This window comes from Protomyctophum parallelum, assembly GCF_964188405.1.
Source record: "Protomyctophum parallelum genome assembly, chromosome: 18".
Lineage (NCBI taxonomy): Eukaryota > Metazoa > Chordata > Actinopteri > Myctophiformes > Myctophidae > Protomyctophum > Protomyctophum parallelum.
This window is the reverse complement of record NC_139716.1, coordinates 3,342,892-3,367,661: the sequence shown is the minus strand read 5'-3', so window position 1 is coordinate 3,367,661 and position 24,770 is coordinate 3,342,892.

Here is a 24,770-nt window from a genome sequence, read left to right as displayed (position 1 = left end):
ACAGTGTCACGGACACTGTAATCATGTAATATGTTGTAATAAGTCATGAGCTGAAGTGCTGTCACGGTGGTTCTTGACATGGCTGTGCTGTGGCATCGACACCACACAAAGCCAGTGTGCGTGTGTCTACGATGTGTAGCCATCCATGATCCGTTACTACATGTGACGGCCACAATACTGGGTTTTAAGCTGAAAGCCACACACACACACACCACCTCTCATCGCCACAAAACGTGCATTGTTTATTTCCAAGTCTCACCACAGATTAATTTTTTTGGTGAACTATCACTTTAACCAGAGATCATGCTTTCCAGAAGTGAATAAATACCACACATAGAAACAACTTAAGTGTTAGCAATATTGGTGTAAATCATATATTCGCTGAACAAAAATGTTAATGGGGTATTATAATAATAATGTCTTTGTGAAAGTAGCTGTTACATAAATACATAACATTGACTAAAGTACAGCTGTGTGACTATATTGCATTTCTGGATGAGTGATAGACTTATTTTCATTCATTGTCAATGAGAACTTAATGTATTTGTAAGACAAAAATCACACCCATGTGAAGTGAGGGGCACTCTTATCATCATATGTCATCATACATCATCTTATTCTTGCCAATCATAGTCTTTGAATGCGAAACAGAAGGCACTGGAGCAGCTCAGACCATTTAGGCCCTTCATTTAATAACAGGGTGCAAATAAAAGTGACAACGCTTCGATGTTTCAGTTACATCTTCGTCAGGTCATAGCCCGAGGGGGCAACACAGTAAGGCTTAAGTACACACATGGTACAGGGGCGGGCCCTTAGTTGACCAATGTCACACAGCCAGCAATCATTAGTTCATACATATTTTTGACGTGGAACATATAAGTAAGGAATTATCCAGATGAAGGTTAAAGTGCATTTAGACTATACATATACAGACTATAAATACACATGTATGTAGAAAAGATAGTACACAAATAGAACATTTTTAGTTTAAGAGACAACTGTCAAGTACATCAAAATCAAAAATAAAATCTAAATTGAGGCAGAAGACCAAACCTAGTTTGGGAATAGACTGGCTTTTGGGGCCAAAAACCAGGTAAATGGCCAAGGACATACAGCACAATGAACAATAACAAGGGCAGCACAGCAGCAGTAGTGTAGAGAAGAAGCAGCCTGAGTGGTGGTCTGGTGGTGACACTTGTTGGATTCTGAAGGAAAATTAGAGGAAGCAGGACAGTTTCAGTTCCTCATTTAGGCCCATGGGTTCCAGTGTGTTGTTATGAGTATGTATCCAATGGGCCTCTCTGCATAGCACTTTCTTGATAATGTCTCCACCTCGTGAGGAGTTAGAGATCTTTTCTCTACCCCAGAAGCGTAATGATGCTGGGGAGCCATGGCTGGCTTGTATGTAGTGCCTAGCCATGGCATATTCTAGGTTACCAGTGTGTATTGCAGTTTTGTGTACCCCAATTCTGATTTTTTGTTTGGTTTGGGCATTTCAATAAGTATACCCCATGTGTAGAGTTACAATTGATGAAGGATTTAATTTACCAGTGCGGGGATGTGTGAAATATTTGGCGTTAGAGGAGTTGGAACATTGGGCTGGGGTAAGGTCAGCGTTCACCAGACGGTCTATCAGGCTATGACTGCGTCTGAAACAGAAAATAGGGGGGGGGGGGGATATAAAAAACGTGGTTAACTAGGTACCACCATCTACAGAAAACCCCTCAGTAGGAAGTAGGAACACCCTCCTTAAAGCCGACAGTAACCACCCCAAACGGCTCACAAGCAACAACCCTGTAGGCCAATTCCTACGTTTTAGGAGAAACTGTAGCTCTGTAACTATCTATTCATAGTCTGTATAATTATAGTCTAAATGCACTTTAACCTTCATCTGGATAATTCCTTACTTATATGTTCCACGTGAAACATATGTATGAACTAATGATTGCTGGCTGTGTGACATTGGTCAACTAAGGGCCCGCCCCTGTACCATGTGTGTACCTTACTGTGTTGCCCCCTCGGGCTATGACCTGACGAAGATGTAACTGAAACAATCGAAACGTTGTCACTTTTATTTGCACCCTGCTATTAAATTAAGGTCCTAAATGGTCTGAGCTGCTCCAGTGCCTTCTTTTTCGCATGTAACATGTCCTGCTTCTGAGATGCACCAGACTGGCCTGCCATAGGCTAGAGGCGCGGTTGGAACTCCCTTCTACATAGTCTTTTAATGTTTGTGTTTACACAAACACTTAAAAGTGGTCATTCATTATCAATGGCATTTAATGTTTGTGTTAGGACAAAGTTTGTGTTTACACACACTAAAAGCTGGACATAGGAGGGGATAGCGTCCTTCAACAGTGTATACTGTACTCACAGTCGGCTATACATACTGCCTTTCAAACACAGATAGTGAAGGTCTCTTCTGAGAAAGTGCCTGTTATTCACTCTCATGAAAGTACATCAACTATTAAGGAAGACTAAAGAGACTAATGAAATAGTATTTTGTATTCATTGAACATGCTCATAAAGTGCTGTGTGCTCAACGTGAGGGCCAGGGGTGCACCCCTCACTTTGCATTGGATAGAAGCATTCTTCATCTAGGGGACAATCGAAACAATAGAAACGATACAATAATTTACCAGACAGATATTATCGCTGGCGGGCCAGTTCAGCCCATATGAGCCACCTGTTGCCTATACCACTGCCGTAAAGCATGTGTCTAAAACATCTTTACTAATTTAACTGGCTGACGACACTGGAAAACACCACAAGAGAATCAGTTAATTTAGATTATGCAAGTTGCAGGCATAGAAGCTCAGTGGTAGTGGGAGTGTAGAGACATAGCAGCATGACAGAAACACACGTCAAATCATATTTTCACAAATCTAGGTTAAAGGTTCAAGGTTGCACTTTATTGTTACATCTTGTGTACTATAACCATGGGTTAGGACCAATCTATGGCTGTGTATTTGGAATACATGAATAGGGCTATTAACATTCATCCAATATTCAAACATGTATTCACCTAAACCTACTTACAGTAAGTTGATTTAAAATGTATTTGTGTGTCCTCGTGCTCCGGACTGACATCACACCTCCATATATGGTCACGACTCGTGACGTCACACCACCATATATGGCCGTCTCCATATATGAAGATCAAGATGAACACTGACCTCATCAAACCCAAGGTTTTCACCATTGAGAGAAAGTGTTTCAAAGTGTAACAAATAGGGATGTCTCCATACACTTTTGTTTAGTTCCTGATCCGATCCTGGTACCACAATTAGCCCATTCCGATACTGAATACAGATACCAGTGTTGTGATCTCGTGTTGTGTTTATAGTGGACTCCTCACTTGCAGTTTGGGCAACTCAAAAGCAAACTCCGCATGCCCCAACATTTTATTTACCTGCCATAGTGTCAACCCCTTTCCCCTATGTCGGATCGGTGGTTAGACTAACATATTTAGCGATACCGATATGACAAATAAGGGCCAATACCTATATTTTTCCGATACCGATACAGTATCGGGACATCTCTAATAACAACATGTAAGGGATAAGGGTGATTAACCACCTCTTATCTTTCATTTGCCATTGTTCTATTGTCATGGGTGACATCACAACTATGCAAAGTCGAAGATGTCTCATCATGATGTCACGAACTGTCGAAGCTGGTGAGGTAGAACTGGTAGAACTTGATCTGAACACTGTCCTCTGAAAAGAAAGCAATCTCTATAATAAGCACACAACACACACCCACTGCACCTCTGCACTTAAATGGCCCTTTGATCATGTAACGTGCGATGGAAACACTAACTGTACTGATACGACTCAATTATTGAAATCCCAAGACTAAGATAACGATGTCCTAGTATCACCGGGTGTATGTGTTTGTTCTGACGTACTAACAGTCCGACAGGCATTAGTCCGACACCTTACCCTACCCCAAACCATTGATTAATCATTGACCTCCAGAAACCTACCTCAGAGGTGACTAGATTAAGCCAGACTAAATCTAAAGATTGAGAAACTTTTAGTGCTTCTAGTAAGACTAAATCTTAATTACCCAGACTCTTCTTCAACAAAGATTCTTTGTTCTGTACTCATTCAATAACAAAACACTGAAGTCCTTAAACCAGAAACCTAACCTCACAGGGAAGCCACAGGTTAGACTCAGGGTATAGCACGGGTCCACCCGGCCACCGAATACCCGAGAGCTGAACCGAGAACCGAGCCTATTGCCCAAACATATATTGACTTAATTGTCCCTCGGGCAGGGTTGGATCCATTCCAAATAAATGCAGTTACCTGAGAGGATCCATGAGGATCCAAGCAAAAGCATATATGTATATTATACAGCTCCATCTCACTGAATTAGAATAGTATATTAATGTGTGCAGTTAATACTTGGTCTGGACTACTTGTGAAGACCATGGTATCACTGTGCTTAACTGACCAGCCAACTGGCCTGACCTGAACCCCACAGAGAATCTAGGTTGTATTGTCAAGAGGAAGGTGTGAGACATGAGACTGAACAATACAAATTCATTTACGGCTGTTATCAAAGCAAACCTGGGCGGAATTCCATAACACATCAACAGTGCCACAGACTGATCACCTTCATGCCACGCCCCATTGATGAAATAATTTCTTCAAAAGTAGCCCAGATCAAATATTAACTGCATACATTAATATGCTTTTTTTTTTGTGGTCTCGTAAAATATTCTAATTCATTGAGATAGGATTTTTTGATTTTCATGAGCTGTAGGTCATAATTAATCATCAAGATTAAAAAAGGTTTTAAATACTTCACTTTATGCACAATGAATTGAGAATATATGAAAGTTTCACTTTTTGAATTTTATTACAGAAGAAACTGAACTTTTACAAAATATTCTAATTCAGTGAGATGGAGCTGTACTGTATATCCCTTCAACTTTAAAAATAGGTTTAAAAAATAGTAATTGTAATTATTTCATTCTAAATTCCATATCATCTGTTGAATAGACGAGGGCTGGGTCGCGTCATGCTCCTCGTCGACATGCCATCTCTCTCTTTCTCGTTCTCTTGTTCTCTCGTTCTCTCTCACCCCAATCCCGAAAGCGTCCACAGTACACACACACACACACACACACACACACACACACACACACACACACACACACACACACACACACAGTGTAGTCTGTGTGCCAGTGTGAGTGTGTGTGTGTGTGGGGAGTACAAATCAAAGCGTGCAATGTGGGAATGTTTTGTTGTGATTGTCGACGGCTCCGGTAAGAATGTCACTAGACTAAATGCACTAATATTATGCAACCCTCCGCCGCCTGAGGAGACTGCTGCATATGTGATGTGATCCTCCTGAACAACACAAGCAACAACAACAAAACAGGTTCCACTGCTCCAGTGAATATTGTTTGTACTAGAATCTCTTTTGACCTTTGGCCAGTCGACTTTCTAGTGTCACGCGTCATTGGCTCCCTTGCAACGTTGTCACCTTTGCAATGTTGCACTGCTATAATTGTAGTGAGCAAGGAAGGTGTCGGTGTGAGTAATTAGATTTAGGGTGTAAATGCAGACAGGTGTTGTATTCACTTTTATTTTATTTATAGGATTTTCAATTTTGATAGACAAACAACCCCACATATACCCCACCATCCCCGGTTCCCTCACAAAAGAAGATAACAACAACAAAAGCAACAATAATAAAACCATAAACCACGATAATAAAAAACAGGTAATAAAGGATATAAATAATAAATGAATACAATAAGAAATAATACAATAAATACAATACAAATTGTCCAATTATGGCTATAAAGCAAAAATGAAAAACTTTGAAAGAGTTAAGTGTACATCGTTTCTAGAAATCAAGGGAAACAGAAAAATGACATGTAGGAAAACACTAATAACAGCTAGGATACAGCATCAAAAGATAGTGAAAGGGTGAATTAAATGAAAGGGGACCAAGCCTTTACACATTTCTGGCGAGATTTGTAGTTTGTATTAACTTTTGATCCCAAAATAAATGCATTACAAAGTGATACTTATCCTGTCAAGACATTAAAAGGCAGTCTCATTTAGAAGATCATACAACGAAGATAGCATTTGTTGTGTAATGGCATGGTTTATTGTCATGTTGTAATCTGAGTGTTTGTAGCAATTTATGTAAAGAAATGTAAGGAAGGCTGAATAGTAGTAAATTAAATTATATTGAGAATATGACAGTAGGCCTATGTAGTATGAACATTACATTAACAGTGAAGCGGTAATGAGGAGCAATTGTTTGTTGCATCAGGGGAACAGTACAAAGCATGTTGAATATGAAGGTCATTTGTCACCATGCATCCAGGTAGTAGCAGCAAATGCCAAGGGTGTGAGGTAGGCTAAATATTGGGCAACAATGTTTTCAAATCAGACCCGTGTGAAGTGAGGGGCACTCTTATCACTTGTAGGCTGTGTTGGGACCCTCAAAAAAGTGCCTAGAAAATTAATTTCGTTCCCGCGTCATGGGCAGATTGGGCACTACTCATTCAATGCATTTTTTCATAGATAATACCCTTCTGAACTTTGGGTTAAAAGTTATACTCGTGTTATTGATTTTGGCAACACAAAATCTTTATATGTCATAAATACTGTACATATTCCTAACATCTGAAACAAGTACTGGTGCCATAGTTTACTCATATGTGAATCTAGATCATGAAATGTAGCAAATTTGTTAAACTAAACTTCAACTAACGTTATTGGCACCCAGCACAATGAAACATACACATAGTAAATTTAGCCAAAAAGTTATGTTTCACAACCTACTGTGTAATGATAGGTAGAAAAGAAAAGCAGCGCACCTTGGCCCAGAATGGCTGATGGTCTATCAAAATGTTACCACGCCCCCCTAAATTGGAATAATGCAAAAAATGTACAAGACTAAAAATAAATGCAATAAAGGTCAGAATTATTTCAACATATTTTATGCAACATTTATTAAAGTAATAGTCCCGGGCCTTACGGATATTTCCATGCCAATCAATATTAAAGGGACGTAATTTGGCCCGGATGTAGCCCAGGGCATGCTCTAATTTAATGATTAAGCTAGGGCGCCCGAGCCTGTGACCTTCGGGTCGCCATGGCGGCCAAATCCAATATGGCTGTTACAGCCAGTTTTGGCTGTAACATTTGAACCAGATGAGCTACAAATGCAGTGTCTATTTATTTAGTTATTTGACCATTACAAACATGTTGGAATACTTATCATTACAATGGGGTGTGTCTGGTAGCCTACTTTGCATTTCCAAGATGGTGGCTAAAATATCTGAGCATTCGAGAAGAACACATCATCAGAGTAGTCAGAAACGGGTCTCATGGTCGCAGCTTACGTATTTCCTGTAGGCGGACTCGACATAGCTGCAGGATTTTAACCCTCACCAGGCGCACCTCTTCTACTACAGTGAACGGTAGAGTGATTGATGTTAGTCTGCCTCAAGTCAAACGTTACTCTTTTACCTGCTTTTTACTAACACTAACAATACAAAGATACCCAGAACATCGAGATGAACCTGTTTAGTTTATGGCTGCTCCAACAGCAATGGCAACATTCCAAAAAGAAAAGAAAACGGAATGTCAAAATATCCACCGTGGGGTCTGAGACCAGAGCCATTGAGTAATGGTTGAGACGAAGCATGAGTGAAAGGTCATACTAAGCATTTAAAGTAGCATTCCAATGACTCAATGGCTCTGGTCTCAGACCCCGCGGTGGATATTTTGACATTCCGTTTGTTTAGTTTTTTGGAATGTTGCCACTACTGCTGGAGCCTGGAGCAGCCATAAACTAAACAGGTTATAATCTCGATGTAAGCTGCGACCATGAGACCCGTTTCTGCATTCGTCTATAGGGTGAGCAGGAAAGGTGACCTTGGGGAGTGCCCGTGATGTACACCAGCACCTCTGAACAGACAACCCTGCAGTCTCACATACTGCAGTCTGCCCGAGAGATTCTTAGATCCATGCCACCAAACCATGCCCCCCCCCCCCACCCCCATCAACACAAGCTTCTGCAAGCAGCTGTGACTGGATAGTTTTGAAGACATTGGAGAAGTTAAAAAAAGCATGATTCTAACTGAAGGGGACCAATGTAGTCACTCACCATCGGTGAGTGACGATTTTATACATGTGGTGGGGAGCTCAGAGTGGAAAGTAGGCTTTCTAATAACACATAACAGTATTTATATTTCCACAACAGAGGAGAGGCTGGTCTGCATTTCATGCGAGCGCAGGAAGAGTCCCATAGCTCTAATGAAGGCATTAGACTATATTTACTATACTGTTACGCCAACACCTATGTATGGGCGATTGGGCGTACACACTGTAGGTGGTTCTGGACAATCGGACATAACAATCTACCTGGAGTCAGCAGCAACGCACATGCCGAGTTTGAAGTTGGTCGGTTGAACGATTTTCGAGATACGTCTACTAGATGGCCGTGTATATGCACGTACAGAGATTTTGTGCATTCATTATTTAATACTCCTATCTGTATCAATAGGAATGTGTATATTAGAGTGTTCTAGATAGATGTAATCATACATCAGAGCATTTCAATGTGTTTAAAATAGACACCACGTTTGTCAAAAAATTCAAAAGTTCACTCGTTTTCACATAGCCATAGGGTTCCACACACCCAATCATAATGATAAACATTCCAATGCGTTTGTAATGGTCCAAAAACATGACAGACACAAAGTTTGCATCTGGTTTTACAGCCAAAACAGTTTTAGTTAGCAGCCATTGAGGTCGTGATGGCGACCCCAAAGGTCGCCAGCTGTACATTAATGTCAGATGCTGTGACACTTTGTGATACTTGAATAAATGTTTCATACCATAATTGTAATAATTCTGACCTTTTTTGCATTTGTCTTTAGTCTTGTCCATTTTTTGCATTATTCAATTTAGGGGGGTGTGGTAACAATTTGATAGATTTGTAGCCTTTGTGGGCCGACGTGGACTGCTTTTCTTTTCTACCTTTCATTACACAGTAGGTTGTGAAAGATTTGATGTACTGTATGAAATATAAGCTTTTGGCTTGCACAAATGTGTATGCTTCATGTGCTGTGTGCCAATCACTTAAGTTGATGATCTAGATTCACATATGAGTAAACTAAGGCACCAGTACTTGTTTCAGATGTTAGGTATTATGTATTTATGACATTTGAGAAAGATGCCAAAATCAATATAACACATTTTACAAGCAAAAACAGCAGTACAAGATTTTCATATACATTTCTGGCCTGTGACAAAATACTTCAGGATATTATGAGTATAGAACTTTTAACCCAAAGTCCAGAAGGGTATTATCTATGAAAACATGCATTGAATGTGTAGTGCCCATGACGCGGGAACGAACCTGAACGAAAAGGGACCTCACAATATGGACTATTGTGGCATCAATGTTCTGTCTTCACTTTTTGTCCTCAATACGTACTTTGCTCAGCCAACGAAATCATTGCTATTGTTGTGTCTATGATGTTGTCCATGAATTGCTTTGACTGTGGAGAGGTCCTGTCAAACAGTGCCTGAAGTGCAGGAGGGGGGGTCATTGAATGGCTGGAGCTGGATCGTTCCATGACGACAACAGGCACTGAAGGTCTTTGTATTTGGTGACATTTCGCAGGGGAACATGACGGCATTACATGAACTGCAGATGGAATCCATTGCAGGTGTACGAAAGGCAACTATGTCTGTGTGTTGGCTGCGTCCATGCTCTGTGGAAGTTGTTGGTTTTTGTTTTCCCATATTGATGATCCTTGTGTCGTTCTGCAAGGTGAGATAGGACAGCATGCATGAGTTAGCATGCATAGATAGATAGATAGATAGATAGATAGATAGATAGATAGATAGATAGATAGATAGATAGATAGATAGATAGATACTTTATTGATCCCGAAGGCAATTTGTTCTGTCCAACAGCTCCAGTGCAAAACATACATACAGAATAAAAACAGCATGATGAACATAAAAAAATACATTACATCACAATCCTCGTAGCTCGTCTATCTTCTTATTAGTCAGCGCATTCACATTCCCCATTAACATAGTGAATGTGATGTGTTGTGCAGATGTACTGTAAGTGAAGTAAATGTGAGGGTGAGCGATGTAGTGGAGTGGAGGGGTAATGGGAAGGACACAAGTACTTACTTTTGGTTGGGGGGGGGGGGGCGTGGTTATGGAGCGCGTCTGTCTCAGTCTGAGGAGGGCGCTGTGGCGGCAGCTGTCTGTGAATTGAAGACGGTGGGGGGGGGGGTTAGTGATGGTGTCATTGGTGTGTAGTTGGTGTTTGACTGTATATTGACCATTTGCAGACCGCGGCCATCTTGCCATCAGAGTTTGGAAGCACTCGTTTTCAGTAAAGCAACGTCCTGCTGCCTCCTACATTATGTGCAAATTCAAAACAGGTGGTAGCAGGGCAGTTGAGTGATATCTAACGAGCACTTCCAAACTGCAACACAAAAGAATCACCTGCAAGGAAAGAAAGTAGCTCATAACATGTCTACAGTGGATTTTTGAGTGGTGCAACCACTCCTACAAGCAGCAATGTCCGTGTACCTGTTTACATGTTTACCTGTGTACCTGTATGTATAAGTGAGCACGAGTATGTGACTTATTTATACCAGTAGGGGGCACCAGAAACAGAGAGAGGGGTATTGCTGTGCCTGCTAATGAGAGAGAGAGAGAGAGAGAGAGAGAGAGAGAGAGAGAGAGAGAGATAGAGAGAGGGGGGGGGGGGGGGTGTGGGGGGGAATTGCACCACTCAGTTCACACGGGTGTGATTTTTATGAAACAAACACTTTGCAGATAGAAATAGGATAATTCAAGCTTTTCGTACAGCTGCAATGTTGGTGAGTTTGACGTTATTTAATACAATCAGATAGGACTTTTCTGTTTGGATGAATGGGCTGAAATTGCACCTTGTTAGCACCTTGCCATTAACATATAATTATGATAAGATGGCCGCGTTCTGCATATGGTCCATTGGGAAGAACAGAAGAACTTACTTTTAGTGGGGGGCGGGTTTAAGGAGCGAGTGTGTGTCATTGGCTGTGAAGGGAAGACAGTAGGGGAGGGGGCAAGGAGAGAAAATAGGTCAGGTGGGGTATGATAGTGAGTGTCGGGGGGGGGGGGGGGGTAAATAGGTTTGTTATGGTGGGGAGTTTGTGAATGGCAGTATGTGACAATGATGTTGTGTTGATACTGTAAAGTAAATGTAAATGCACAATGATGTTGTTTGGATATAGAGAGTATGCACATGCATGATTTCCCCATCAGGACACATCCCCCTCATCTAGACTGAGTGGCAAAACATTGAGCAGCATGTAGTGTTGGAGTTTGGAAGCGCTCGTTGGAAATCAATCAACCGTCCTGCATACCACCTGTTTCTAAATGTCACATAATGCATGGGAGGCAATAACACAAAATGTTGTTATTAAAAACAAGCACTTCCAAACTTCCAACTAAAATAATCAAATGCAGGGCATTTCTTCACAGAAAGTAGCTCATAAGGTTTCTATGGTGGATTCTTATGAAACAAAAACTTTGCAGATAGAAAGAGGATAATTCAAGCTTTTCGTACAGCTGCAATGTTGGTGAGTTTAAAATTGTTTAATGCAATCAGACAGGACTTTTCTGTTTTGATGAATGGGCTGTCAAGGGCAGAAAGTCGTTTTTTGCCACTCAGTGGGTGTTCCCGCATAACTTCCAGGTACGATGATGTCACGCGCTATAGTAAAAATAAATGTGGCAAAATGTATTGGTTACCTGTGGGCTGGGTGGCTTCCAATGGTGGGGTGTGACTGTGTCCTGCTGAGAGTCCCGAGCAGGGTTGTCGGAGAAGTTAGGATTCTCATCATGGCGTGGTTCTGCAAAGTGTGATTGTACAGCAGCATGCATGATCTAGGCGGAATGTGAAGATGGCAGTTGAGGAATTTGTGGGTGACATAGTGAATGTAATGTTTCGTAGATGTAATGGAAGTCATTGTGAGAGTTGAGGGGTATTGAGAAGGACAGAAGTACTTACTTTTGGTGGAGGGCGTGGGTAAGGAGCGAGTATATATGTGTCATCACTGCAGTTTGCTGCGATGTGAAGACAGGGGAGGGGTTTGGGGGGAGGCAAGAAGAGTTTGCTGTGGTATGGTGTCAGTGAATGGCAGTATGTGACATTGTTGTGTTTGGAATGTATTACATGGAAATGTGTCAGTGTACTGTTGGTCGCTTCCAATGAGGTGGGGGAGGGGGGGGGCTGTTTCCCTGGCGATTTGCCCATTCAGGGTTGGCTGAGTAATGCAGTCAGTCACATTGTTGTAAAGGATAGAAAAGCTCATTTAGAAAGGCAAGGTAGCCGTATTTTTATATGGCTGTTGTAGTAAGTGTTAATTAATGCTTGTGACGTTAGTGGATTTGGTGCAGTGAAAGGGTCACACACACACACACACACACACACACACACACACACACACACACACACAGAGAATATAAAGGTGGACAGCTGTGTGAAGTGAGGGGCGCTGTTATCATACATCACATACATACGTATCATCATATACATCACATTCCATGCTCAGCCAATCCAGTACAGTACACTACAGCGCACAGACAGTGCAGTATAGAAGTATAGTTGCACCACTCAGTTCACACAGAAAACAGTGGCGTGCACAGACATTTAGAGGGGCAGATGCTCAAGTGAAAAAAGGGCACCTTGTGCAGCGTGTGGAACCGGCCATTTGCCTTAATAGTGTGAGTTTTATAGATGTTGGGGCCTAAATAATATATTAGAAGCTTATTATGGGGTGTTTTTGTTTTTTTCAAAAGGGCAAAAGTGTCTATCTGTGCACGCCACTGACAGAAAACATGGTTATGAAATGGCTGTGTGACTGTAAGCAGAAGAGGACACACACACACACACACACACACACACACACACACACACACACACACACACACGCACGCACGCACGCACGCACGCACACACACACACACACACACACACACACACACACACACACACACACACACACACTGGGTATTATTGGAAAAGGGTGGTTATCATGTTAAATAGACTTGCAGTGTTTGTGTGCTTGGGCGGACGCTGTAGTCTATCCACGTTTTTCCCCGCCAAGGCACTGGGGCTCCTTGTGTGTGTGCTTTGCTTCCTTCAGGCTGCTTGTTTTTTTCTGTAAAGTCACTTGCATTATTGGTAGTTGCTGGTTGATGTTTTTTTGGGCTTGATTCTAAAGTGCACAGTAGTTGCTTATTTGGTCTTGCTTCCACATTTCTTCACATCAAGGAACCCTAGATTAATATGTAATTGTCCACGGTCATCCATCTGAACATATTTTGTGCCTTTTTTATTAAAATGTTTAAAACATATTCAAAATATTTCAATTTATTCTCAATGTGTTTTTGAGTGGTGCAACCACTCCTACAACCAGCAATGTCCGTGCCTATCTATGTGGCTATGTGGCCATGAGCACGAGTATATGACTATAGGGTACCAGTAGGGGGCGCCGGAAACAGAGAGAGGGCTAGTGCTGCAATGTTGCCTGCTAGAGAGAGAGAGAGAGAGAGAGAGAGAGAGAGAGAGAGAGAGAGATAGAGATAGAGATAGAGAGAGAGAGAGAGAGAGAGAGAGAGAGAGAGATAGAGATAGAGATAGAGATAGAGATAGAGAGAGAGAGAGAGAGAGAGAGAGAGAGAGGTGGGGGGGCGGGGAGCTCAGTTCACACAGGTGTGATTTTTAAATAACAGATGTACAACCTCACAATGTGTCACTGTGAGCTTGTAGATCAGCTATTTCCATGTGTGGTTGTTTCTCTGGTCACTTGTTTCTCTTGCAAAACTGGCAACACAGCAAGAGAAAGAAGAACGTATGCAGACGTATGGGCCATATGGAAAAGGTGAATACCCGTTGCTTGTGCTGCTGCACACCGAGTGGCATGTCGTGTGTTGTTTCCCGGAGTCCGTCGTCCGAGGGACTTTTTTTCTTTTCGTGGAGCCATCGTCCGTGGTGAAGAGAAGTGCTGAGGATGTTGAGGCAGAAATTGCTTGTTGAGAGTCTGTGTCGTTGTGTGAGAAGTGCGCAGGTGTCCACCAAAAAGACACTGGTTAAAAGTCTGTACAAGTCGTGGTGTGTGTGTGTGTGTGTGTGTGTGTGTGTGTGTGTGTGTGTGTGTGTGTGTGTGTGTGTGTGGTAACCATAGACAGTAAAGAAATATGGACAAAGCGTTCTCCGGGTCTGATATGGACGTAAAATGAAGCCTGTCATTGTAAATCGCCATCTTTCTAGATCCGTTTGGGCCCAGCTGAGCCATTGGCTGGCCCAGACAACGAGGCGGGACTTCCCCCCTTCTTCTTCGTTGGTTTTTATTTTGACTCGAGTGGGTGGGGGATCCCGTTCATAGACTGTAACGGTGGCCACGCCCCTCAGAACATACGCGACTTTATGGTCATTTTTTTAATAAATGGGACCATCATTTTCCAAAAAGAATATTATGACTTTAAACTAGTGACTGGAAGCAGAAAGTATTCATGACCATGTTTATTAAGGTAATACAGTCTAGGTGAAGTTGGGCCCAAATACATGGATCTCTATGGAGCTATGGGGTTTTTTGAGCCCAATGACAGCGCCACAACAGGCCATTATATGAACTTTCAGGAAATCCCGATTTCCTTAGTGGCTTCACAAAATATCTGTCTGACTGCCCCCCTGGTGCTAACTGAGAAAGTATTCAATGTACTGGGGGCCGGGGTGGGAGAGCGCTGTGTGTTGTGGTGGACGCGGACAGTGTGTGGTCTGTGGGTGTGTGTGTGTGGGGGGGGGGGGGGCACAGACCTTCTCCTCGCCTCTGATACAGGTTTAAAGGGATTGTTCACAATGTTTTAACTTTCTAACTTTTTTAACTTGTATGAAAACTTGCCATTAATATAGTGGTTGCAACTGTATTAATTCATTGCCCGAGTGCGTATTGTTGACCTATTTCTAAAATCTCAGCGCAACTTTCGTTCAACTTTGACCCCTCTATCACATGGAACTATTTTTGGGCGTAGTGATATGGACACAAAAAACATAGTTCTGTGTGATAGAGGGGTCAAAAATTAACAAAGGTTGCACTAGAAATAGGTCAAGAATACAAAGGACGCTAGTTTTGTGAATTCATTTATTTTTAATGCGTGGCCCCCTGTGTCCCCCACAAAATGACTGGAACTACTAAATATTTCATCAAAACCAGAGCGGAACTCCCACCATGGGATTCGGGCAATTAATACAGTTGCAACCACTATATTAATGGTACTTCATACAGCTTAGGTTTAAAAAATCTGAACTATCCCGTTAAGGCACCTTTGCATCGAACTATTGTGACACAGCATTCCTTTAAATCCTACATGCCCTTCATCAATCACTTGTCACATGTACATAATTATCTGTTTTGACCCTCAGGTATTGTTCCATGACCTGCATACTTTCTCATCAACATAGACTACAGTACCGCACCTTAATTGAAACCAACGGCTATTTAAAGGAGAATTCCATGCTAGAAGGCTTTCTTACCTTTCTTTGTAGTTGTTACGTCCCCACCAAAGAGGTCCAGGTGTTTTTTTGTGTAAAAACTCCTTATTGTAATACTGGCTATTTCCCCTACCATAAGCCCTCAATGAATTGCATTCAATTGAATGGGGCTATGGGGGTGTTGTGCTAATTTGCTTATTTCCATCGAAACAAGTGTGCAGCTTGGGATATTATCTACATTATGAAGAGAGGATATATACAAAAATATAATGATTTTGAGCGATGGAAATAAGCGAATTAGCACAACACCCCATTCAATTCCCATTCAATGAAATTCAATTAATTTAGGGCTTATGGTAGGGGAAATGCCAATAGGGAGGTTTTGCACAAAATAACACCTGGACCTCTTTGGTGGGGATGTAACAACTACAAGCTTTCTAGCATGGAATTCTCCTTTAAGCTACGATGACACAAACAAAACTCGTTTAGCTTGTAGAACTTCTTGTCTCTTCCTGTCCTCAAGTAACACTGTCCTCTGAGAAGCCATCTATATACTGTAACTGTTGCATTCAAAGTGTTAAGTAGCCAAATGTGCCGGGGACCCCAAAGGCAAAGACACTGAGTCAGGAGTGAACAAAAGGACATTTATTTCAAACTTGGTTTGTTAGGAGCATGAGGGGAGTCCTGGAAGGAGGGGTGGAGCTGGGAGACACTGGGTTTGTGGAGGGAGCCTGGAACAAAACAGAGGAATAAAGTTAGAACAAAAACAGCAGATCTACCACAAGAAAAACTCAAAAGCAAAAATAGAAGATCTACAATATGCACAACGCTAAGGTACGCTAGGAACTGTTTCTAAACTGCAGGTAACACTAACCACAGTAGTCAACGTCCAAGCGTCGGGCACCGGCTCTCAGCACAACAGTAACTGTAATAACCTAATATGAAGTAATACACACGCATTGGCCTTTGCAGCCAAGAGGCCCTTTTTCTGTACTGATAAGCAATGTTCCCTCTAATTTTTTTTCGGTCTGAGCAAACACTCAAACCTCCTGAGCAGACATCAGCAACTACTGAGCAAACATACGTCACCTTGACACCAACTATCCAAACGTTAGATAATGCGAAGTGAGCGCCCCTCACTTCACACAGGTGTGATTTATTTTCTTTTTTCAAAATGGATTTTGGTATACGAGTGAATCAATGAATAGTTACATAAGGTTACGCAAGTTACAATTTTTTTTATTTTATATCAAGGTGGTAGGCTAGCAATTTTAGAAATATTCAGTTATCAGTGGTTCTCAACCTTTTCAGGCCCCCAAAGTAATCATATTTGAACTGGGGACCCCCCCACCCAGACAAGCAACAGAATGGTTCCACAGATAAATATTGTGAAAATAGCCAATCTACAAGCTCGTTGTGTTTTCACCAGTTTGACCAGTTTTTATAGCATGGTTTGCTGATTACTTTTGATGCAGTAATGGTATTTTTTCTTTTAGAGCCTTTGAGGCATTATAAAAGTCTTAAAAGTCCTTAAATTGTCACTTCACTGTCATCTGGGTTGAGAACGACTGGTATATGAATAGCCTACTCAGTACTCAATTGTGCATTACATGGAGGGCATGAGAAACCGTAAACTTTATTGGGACACACACACACACACACACACACACACTAAGACCGAGTTTGTTGGTGTGTCAACTCCTATAGTTTCTCAGATTGTCGAACGTCAGCAGCCCCTACTACGCCAGATATGAGCTATTATTATATGTAGCTCTACATAGCAGAGGGATTGATTGATTGAAGAAAGCTGTATTAACAGATTGGATAATTACAGAGAGAGGTTCCATATGGAACTAGACCGCTAGAGATGAATGTTAACTTCCACATGTTGTTTCATTCACAAGTACACTGGACTGCGGAGGCTTGTTGTGCTGTAGTGATAACAACGTTAGCTAACCAGCTAATGCGAAGCTAACGTTATTCCCCCTCTCCTTGTTGCGCACAGCCGCACTTCCATCCGTTCGCCTTTTAAATCTAAATGTCCCATCAACGCACGGGTCCAAGGCGCAACGCGATCTTATCTGGTTCTTGGGGTTTCACACACTGACTGCACTGCAGTGCTGCCTGCTACGTCTCCACCTATTAAGGTCCTCACTCGCCGCGCAGACGGCGCACTGGGCGCAGTATACACAGGAGGAGAGGAGAGGAGAGCAAAGAGTCAAAAAAGGAGGGGAGGAGACCTGTCTGTCGCCTCGCCTCAGTGTGTGTGTGTAATCTAAATAAACTGTGAAGTAAATAGAAATAAAGTGTGGGCAAATGTCGACTCAGGATAGGTATTATTACTGTAATGTAGATGATACTCGGGGGGAACACCTTTTTCTTTTAAAGAAAACTTTTTTTTACACCAGCGTCGGTGTCTGTGCGCGACAGATTTCAGTTGTGCGCGAGAGCATTTGGCCATGTGCGCGCGCGCGCACGGGCGCACGTTAGGGGGAACATTGCTGATAAGACCCAATTATTCAAATCCCAAACATGGAATATGCTTGGACTAGGGATGGGAATTAACGATTGAATCATTAATTGATAATTGATAAATGTTGATAACCTTATTGACCGATTAACCAGTTAGTTTATAAGCGGCGGTTTTGTAAAAAGAATTGAGTATCTTAATGTCCTCGATGTCTAACAGAAATCTACATTTCGCTGATATACAGAAAGAATACAAACGGCATATAGTCCTTAATGCAATATTTATTTGACAATATGATACACGGCCAGGCAATGGCATGAAATGAAAAGTCTTGTCTTTCACATCACATGCAAAAGTATAGATGTTTCTGTGGCTACCAAGGTGGGGGGGGGAGGTTAACCAGCCCACACATTGTTAAGTTTAATTGATTGAATCCTTAATGGTGATTTAACGATTAACGGGTAACTATTAACATCAATAACGTGGACCATGCATATGTCACATATAATGCCAGTCTCAGGACTGCAACCTTCATTCCCTGAAGAATCCCTCCTAGGTCGAAATGTTGGATTCTTGTCAATGAATATATAGCATCGAGTTACGACGAGTGCTGACTTTTTCTTATTTTGTCAGGACTGTAACCTGCCAGTATAGAGTGGATAACGTCCTTGTCTCGCTGGGTAACTATATGCATACAGTAGCTAATAACTTTAAACCTTGGCATGTCATTATAGGCTATACAAATAAAAGAGAATTGCTTATCTACAAGCTCACAACATGCTGTGATGAGTTGTGAGCTTGTAGATCGTAGATTATTTAATTCATATTTTTGAATAATAGTGGCTTGTTTTAAAATGTGTAGTGCAGTGGAATAGAATAGACACTATATGGCACATCAAGAGTCCTTTAGTAGGCTACTGTAGGATATACAATTGTGTTTCTTGTGATATTATTGAAAACTTGTTTTGCATGTCTGTGGCAAAAATAAAATATGAATGGTGATGACCCCTGGTGCAGATAGCTGCTATACTATCATGACTATTGGTGGTGGTGGTGGCAATATTAATTCTGGAGTCTGGATTTATCAAATCCTCTGTTGAGGAGAGAGGGCAATACTATAATATACTACACTATTACACTATTACACTCATTACAGTATTACTTATTGTAACTTATTGTAGAAAAAGTTCTATACTACCTATATACCACGTTTTCGATGTAAAAGGTGGTATACCACGGTGGTACAGTATATATATACAAAAATAATAATAAAATAAAGGCTACAGAAAGTCAGTCAGTCAGTCAGTCAGTCTGTCTGTCTGTCTGTCTGTCTGTCTGTCCCCCAAATTGCAATAATTTCAACCCCACAAAACGTACGATTTTGTCATCTAGTATCCTTTTGACGGCTTGATTTATTTGTTTTCCTCCATGGACACAGAGGAAAACAGATTAGAAAGTAAATCATAATCATTCATTAATTTAAAATTCCTCCACCCGCTATTTTTAATCCTTCATGTAAACGGCACACAAGCAGAGGACCTGTCATTGGTCAAAAGCCGGCCAGAGGGCTGAGCATGACAAATATTAGCCCCAATGGTGATAAAATCAACGGAGGCTTGTCATGTTGTCAGCTGTCAATCACCGATAATAGAAATCAGTCCATTAATAAGATACGGGGGGTTAAGCCCCACTAGCCCATTGATATCTGTCATCCCTGGTAATAGATGAAAGCCACACAAAGAGCCATAGAACCATGATTGTCTGGACTGCATATGTTGTGATAAAATATCCCCTGCGTCTGACCTAAGACTGAGCCTGAACAACCGACTATACATGAATGTGCCCTGTAAATGATGCCAAACTATTGGCTAAACTGAGTGGTGGTGACGCCATAGCACAGGAGATTAAATACCATTGTGAATAAACATGACATAAAGAGTCATCAGAGAGTGAATGAGATTGTATCACTATCTGCTCCCCTTAGGTGGCAGCCATCTTGAAAAAATGGTTTGCTATACTGGGAAGTGAGGACGCTGTATCGACTGTTCGCTGCTTCACCTCCCAATGAATAAATGCATGAATGGACATATTGTAAAGCACTTTGAGCACTTGGAAAAGCGCTATAAAAATGCAATTCAATTCATTATAACTACACTTGAGCTTTTTTAAATAATTTAGTTTTTATTTATTTATTAGTTTTTATTTCCTGAAAAATGAACATTTTGGAGTTAGGTGGTTTCTTCCAGACACCAGAGATATGGTACTTGTTGCGTATAGTACTTATAACCCTCATGGGCAACTTTGACGATGGAGAGGGCCACTATATTTCCACACTCACTCCAGAGGGCCACAGTGCATATTACTGTCGTAGCAAAAATAGCCGATATACAAGCTCAAAACGCGCCGCACCGCAGCACGTTTTGAGCTTGTAGATCAGCTATTTTTGCTATTATTTGAATTGAAATCCAGATTTCTTTTGTTGAAATTTGATGAACTAAATACAAATACTTTGGACATAAGAAAATATCATTTTAATACTACTCATTAAGCTACTAATTTAGACTGAAGTAAGTAAGGCTGGTCATCTTTGCAAATCTATAATAATAATAATAATACAAGTATTCTGATATTAACCTGAGGGCCACATTAAGTGTAGGTGGGGGCCGCCAGTTGCCCATGTACACTCTACATGGATTCTGAGGTGTGCTACCTTACCCTGCCGCCGAGCAGATATAATGAAGTGTGCCCAAAGTGAAAAGTTTCAATAATTGTATTCTTAGTCTTTCATCATCCTTTAGCCTGCTGGAACTGTCTGCTCTGTCAGTCATGACCTATTGTAAAAGTGTAAATAATTGAAAAATGTTGCGCGCACAACGCACATGTACGAGCATCCAGCACCCCTAGCCCCGCTCGGAACCCAACGGTACATAAAGTTTCTGACATTTGGATGACTTTACCCCGTAGGGTCCCGTGCCACCATCGGACACCGGCTAAATGGTACACAGACATAAATAACTTCGGAAACGTCCGTGCTGCGCATTCTTGATGGGGGTTAGATAATTCAAAAGAAGCATATAGGAGCTATAGGAGACAACGGAAACATCTGAGAATTTTCCTTTGGCGCAGAAGCCGTTAAGTATATTTTATCTGTGTTTGACCGTTTTGGCAGCTCTGAAATTCTCTCTTCCTTCCTTCCTTGACTTCCTTATTGACATCCCATTGTACCGCCTCCCGCACGACAGTGGCTAGCTGTGACAGAGCAGATCAGAGGCATGAACGTAGGGACAGGCAGCTATAATATTATCACATGCACAACGTTATGCGTGCGTGTGTGTGTGTGTGTGTGTGTGTGTGTGTGTGTGTGTGTGTGTGTGTGTGTGTGCATGTGCGTGCGTGACAAGAACCTTGTGCTGCCAAGTGGAAGACAATGAAGAAAAAATAATGTATCCCTCTCCCTGCAGATGCAGATAGCCTAGGCCAACACAGCCTCAGCACCAACTACTTGGCATATCTAGTGTACCACCCCACACCGAGTACCACTAGGGTGGCCAGACGTCCGGTTTCACGCCGGACAGTCCGGTTTTAGACCCACCTGTCCTCCTCCCACCTCAAACTCCGGCCGGACACATAATTGTCAGTTTTTTTGTGATACAATGCTTGTGTCATAACTGTCATTTACGTCGTCTGGGTATTAAAATCTCCGCAGCGCTTCTCAGCTCCGCAGGGAGCCGGCCACACTCCCTCTGTCAAGAGAGAGGAGACGTTCGTAGTGTTGCCATGTCCGCTTAATTATAAGCGACTTTGGGCTTGTTTTATAAAATAGCCTACTAAGCCTAGTCAGGCTTTTTTGGGCTTGTTTTCATATACATGGTTGCTTGGTTCTCTTCCAAAACCTGGCAAAACTGCCAGTGGGACGGTCGGTTTGTTTGTTGTGGAATGTGTGCTCTCACAACACTTTAGGATAGTTAATGCAGAGATAAATAAACCAAATATGCCAAAATGAAAAACTACATTTAATGAGCAATGGAGCAAGTTACTCGACATCATAAAGAAAGGGAGGCTAAAGCACTGTGAACATATAGGCTACTGGCATCATCAGGGGAGAGGGCCCCGCAAAAGTGTCCTCTTTTCTGAGGTCTTGCAGGTGGCCACCCTAAGTACCACACCTCACCACTCGGACGTTGTAGAAAATCCCCTCACGCGGTGAGTAGGGGGAAAGTGTAGAGAAGATCAGTGTACTTATGTTTAGTAATCTTCCCAAATTGGCGCACCTGGGGTTGGCCTAAATAGGCAGCAGAATGCTCAGGGAGCAAACATCTGTGTGGGGAGAGGCAGCACCACTAGAATTGTGGTTCTGAGTTCCATTTGGTTCCATTATGATGCATTAATTTCAAAACATGAGCAAATTGGAATTTTGGCAATGAATGGAGAATTCTCAGCAAATCTGACGGCAATAAATAAGAACTTCTGAACTATCCATCTGGTCCAACTGGTTACTCTGATCGGTATACTGATGTCTGAATATATATACATTTGTCCAGCAAACATAGTTTCTTTCAGACGTGGTTTGGAGTTGGTGGGTTGTCGGTGTCGTCCTGCTCTCCCAACACACCTAGCTGCACCAGGGCCAGTTGAAGAGGACAAGGAAGTTGAGAGTGAGGAGGATGAGGAGCAGTGTTGGAACTAACGCCCTTACTTTAAGTTACTTTACATAACAAAACTACTTTTTGCTGTAACTTGTAACGTAAAAGTAACCATTATAGTTACTGTGTTTTCAATGGGTGAGTTAGTAGTTACCCACGTTACATAATGTAATCCAAAAGAACAGTGTCCTTCTCCTGCCAGTGTGGAGAATGTCATGTAAACTGACCAGAGTGAAACACATTCCACATGAGAAAGAGAAAGTGGCTTCCACAGGGCATGATGTCATCATAATGATGATCATTGGTCAACATAGGGTAACATAGGGTAATTACTTTAGGCCTGTCTGCAGGGCATCAGTATTATATCCATATCATTAGACTGGATATTGTCTGTGATTTTGGATATTGTACTATTGGCATAAGTGTTCTATGCCTGTTTTTTAGAGTAGAGCTTAAAACAAACCACAACTGGACCAGTGACATTTTGGAAAAAATAATATTTGAAAACAATGTGTCTGAATTGGAAGATCTTGGAAAAACGAGGTCTTATTGCGACGTCAGGTTGCACTTACTATAAACGAGGTCTTATTGCGACGTCAGGTTGCACTTACTATAAACGTGTAGGAAGCCTGTAATGGTCACATCACGCTCTTCATGTAATGCTGCACAACACGCGGGCGACACGGTGACAACTACACACACACGCCGGCAGAAGCCTGTAAAGCCACCGCCCCCACACCAGACAGTGTGAGCTACTCAGCTCGACCCCGCATTACACCAGGAAATGTCGCATCATGGATCAGCCCAGCTGATGACAGTCTTGTCAAAACTTGACTATTGTAACTCCCTTTTTACTGGCCTACCGGCATGTGCACTTAAGCCCCTCCAACTGATCCAAAATGCCGCAGCTCGCTTGGTCTTCAACCAGCCAAAAGTCTCACATGTCTCCCCCCTTCTCCGCTCCCTCCATTGGCTCCCAGTCGCTGCCCGCACAGAATACAAAACTCTGATGCTGATGTTGTGTACTATGTGAGCCATGCCATTTGCCTTGATGATGCCACTGTTGTCTAAATTTAGCTTCGGGAACACTGAATTATTTTACCCATAGTTTACACTAGCATTATCAGCACTGCATGCTGAAATCATGTCCAGTTGCAGGCAATTTTCTTCTAACTTGCTTGTAATCTGGCGGTGTATGGTAGCAGATGTCTCATCAGATGTCACTATCCTCATAAAAGTCAAGTATCTTGCTTTTCAAACCCAGCTCTGGGTGTGGGCAGTTTTGTCACATGGGACTTCTTGAACCACTGGTCTGTAACTATGGATGCTGCCTTACGTCCACATGCCATTTTCTTTGCAATATCACTGTCTGAAAATATGACTGATGCTGATGCTGTGCTGTTACCTTATCTGCGTTAATTGGAATCTTGTTTTGGTTTTAAAACAAACGTGCCCATGCACCGTGAAGCATCCATTGTCGGTGTCGCTTCACGTCATATTCACCTCCATGTGTGACCAGTGCCAGCAGAATATGCCTCATGTCGCCAGAATGAACATGCCTTAAATCAATAAATAAACTCGTTTTTTTTTTTTATGTGATTTTCGTTTTTTTTCATATTAATACAGTTTGAATGTTGAAGAAGGTTTTCATTCAAACAGATTGTTCATTTGGGCAAATGAAATGTATACATTTATACGTCAAAGTGGGCTTGTTTTTTAACAAGTTTCTGGAGGCAGAAGAGCGCAGTTCCGAGATTTGCATGTTGGTTACGATTGGTCCTGTAATCTCTTTGTCCTCAGGTTTCACGCTCTGATCACCGCCCATTAGCGTGCTTGTGTTTGTAAACACAGAAGTATTCTGGGCATTTGGGTTAGACTTTACAGAAAATAAACAAAACCACGTATAGCTACTCGCTGAAATACACTTCCCAGCTTGGAGTCTTTCACCAACAAACAACAGGCTAGAAGCTAGCTAGCCTAGTTAGCCGTTTGTGTCGTGTGTTAAAGAGCAAAGAGATCACACGTCTTTTCTTTTAATCACAACTCGCTCATTTCTTGCTCATTTAAAAAAAGGTTATATACTATGTAAACTATGAAAT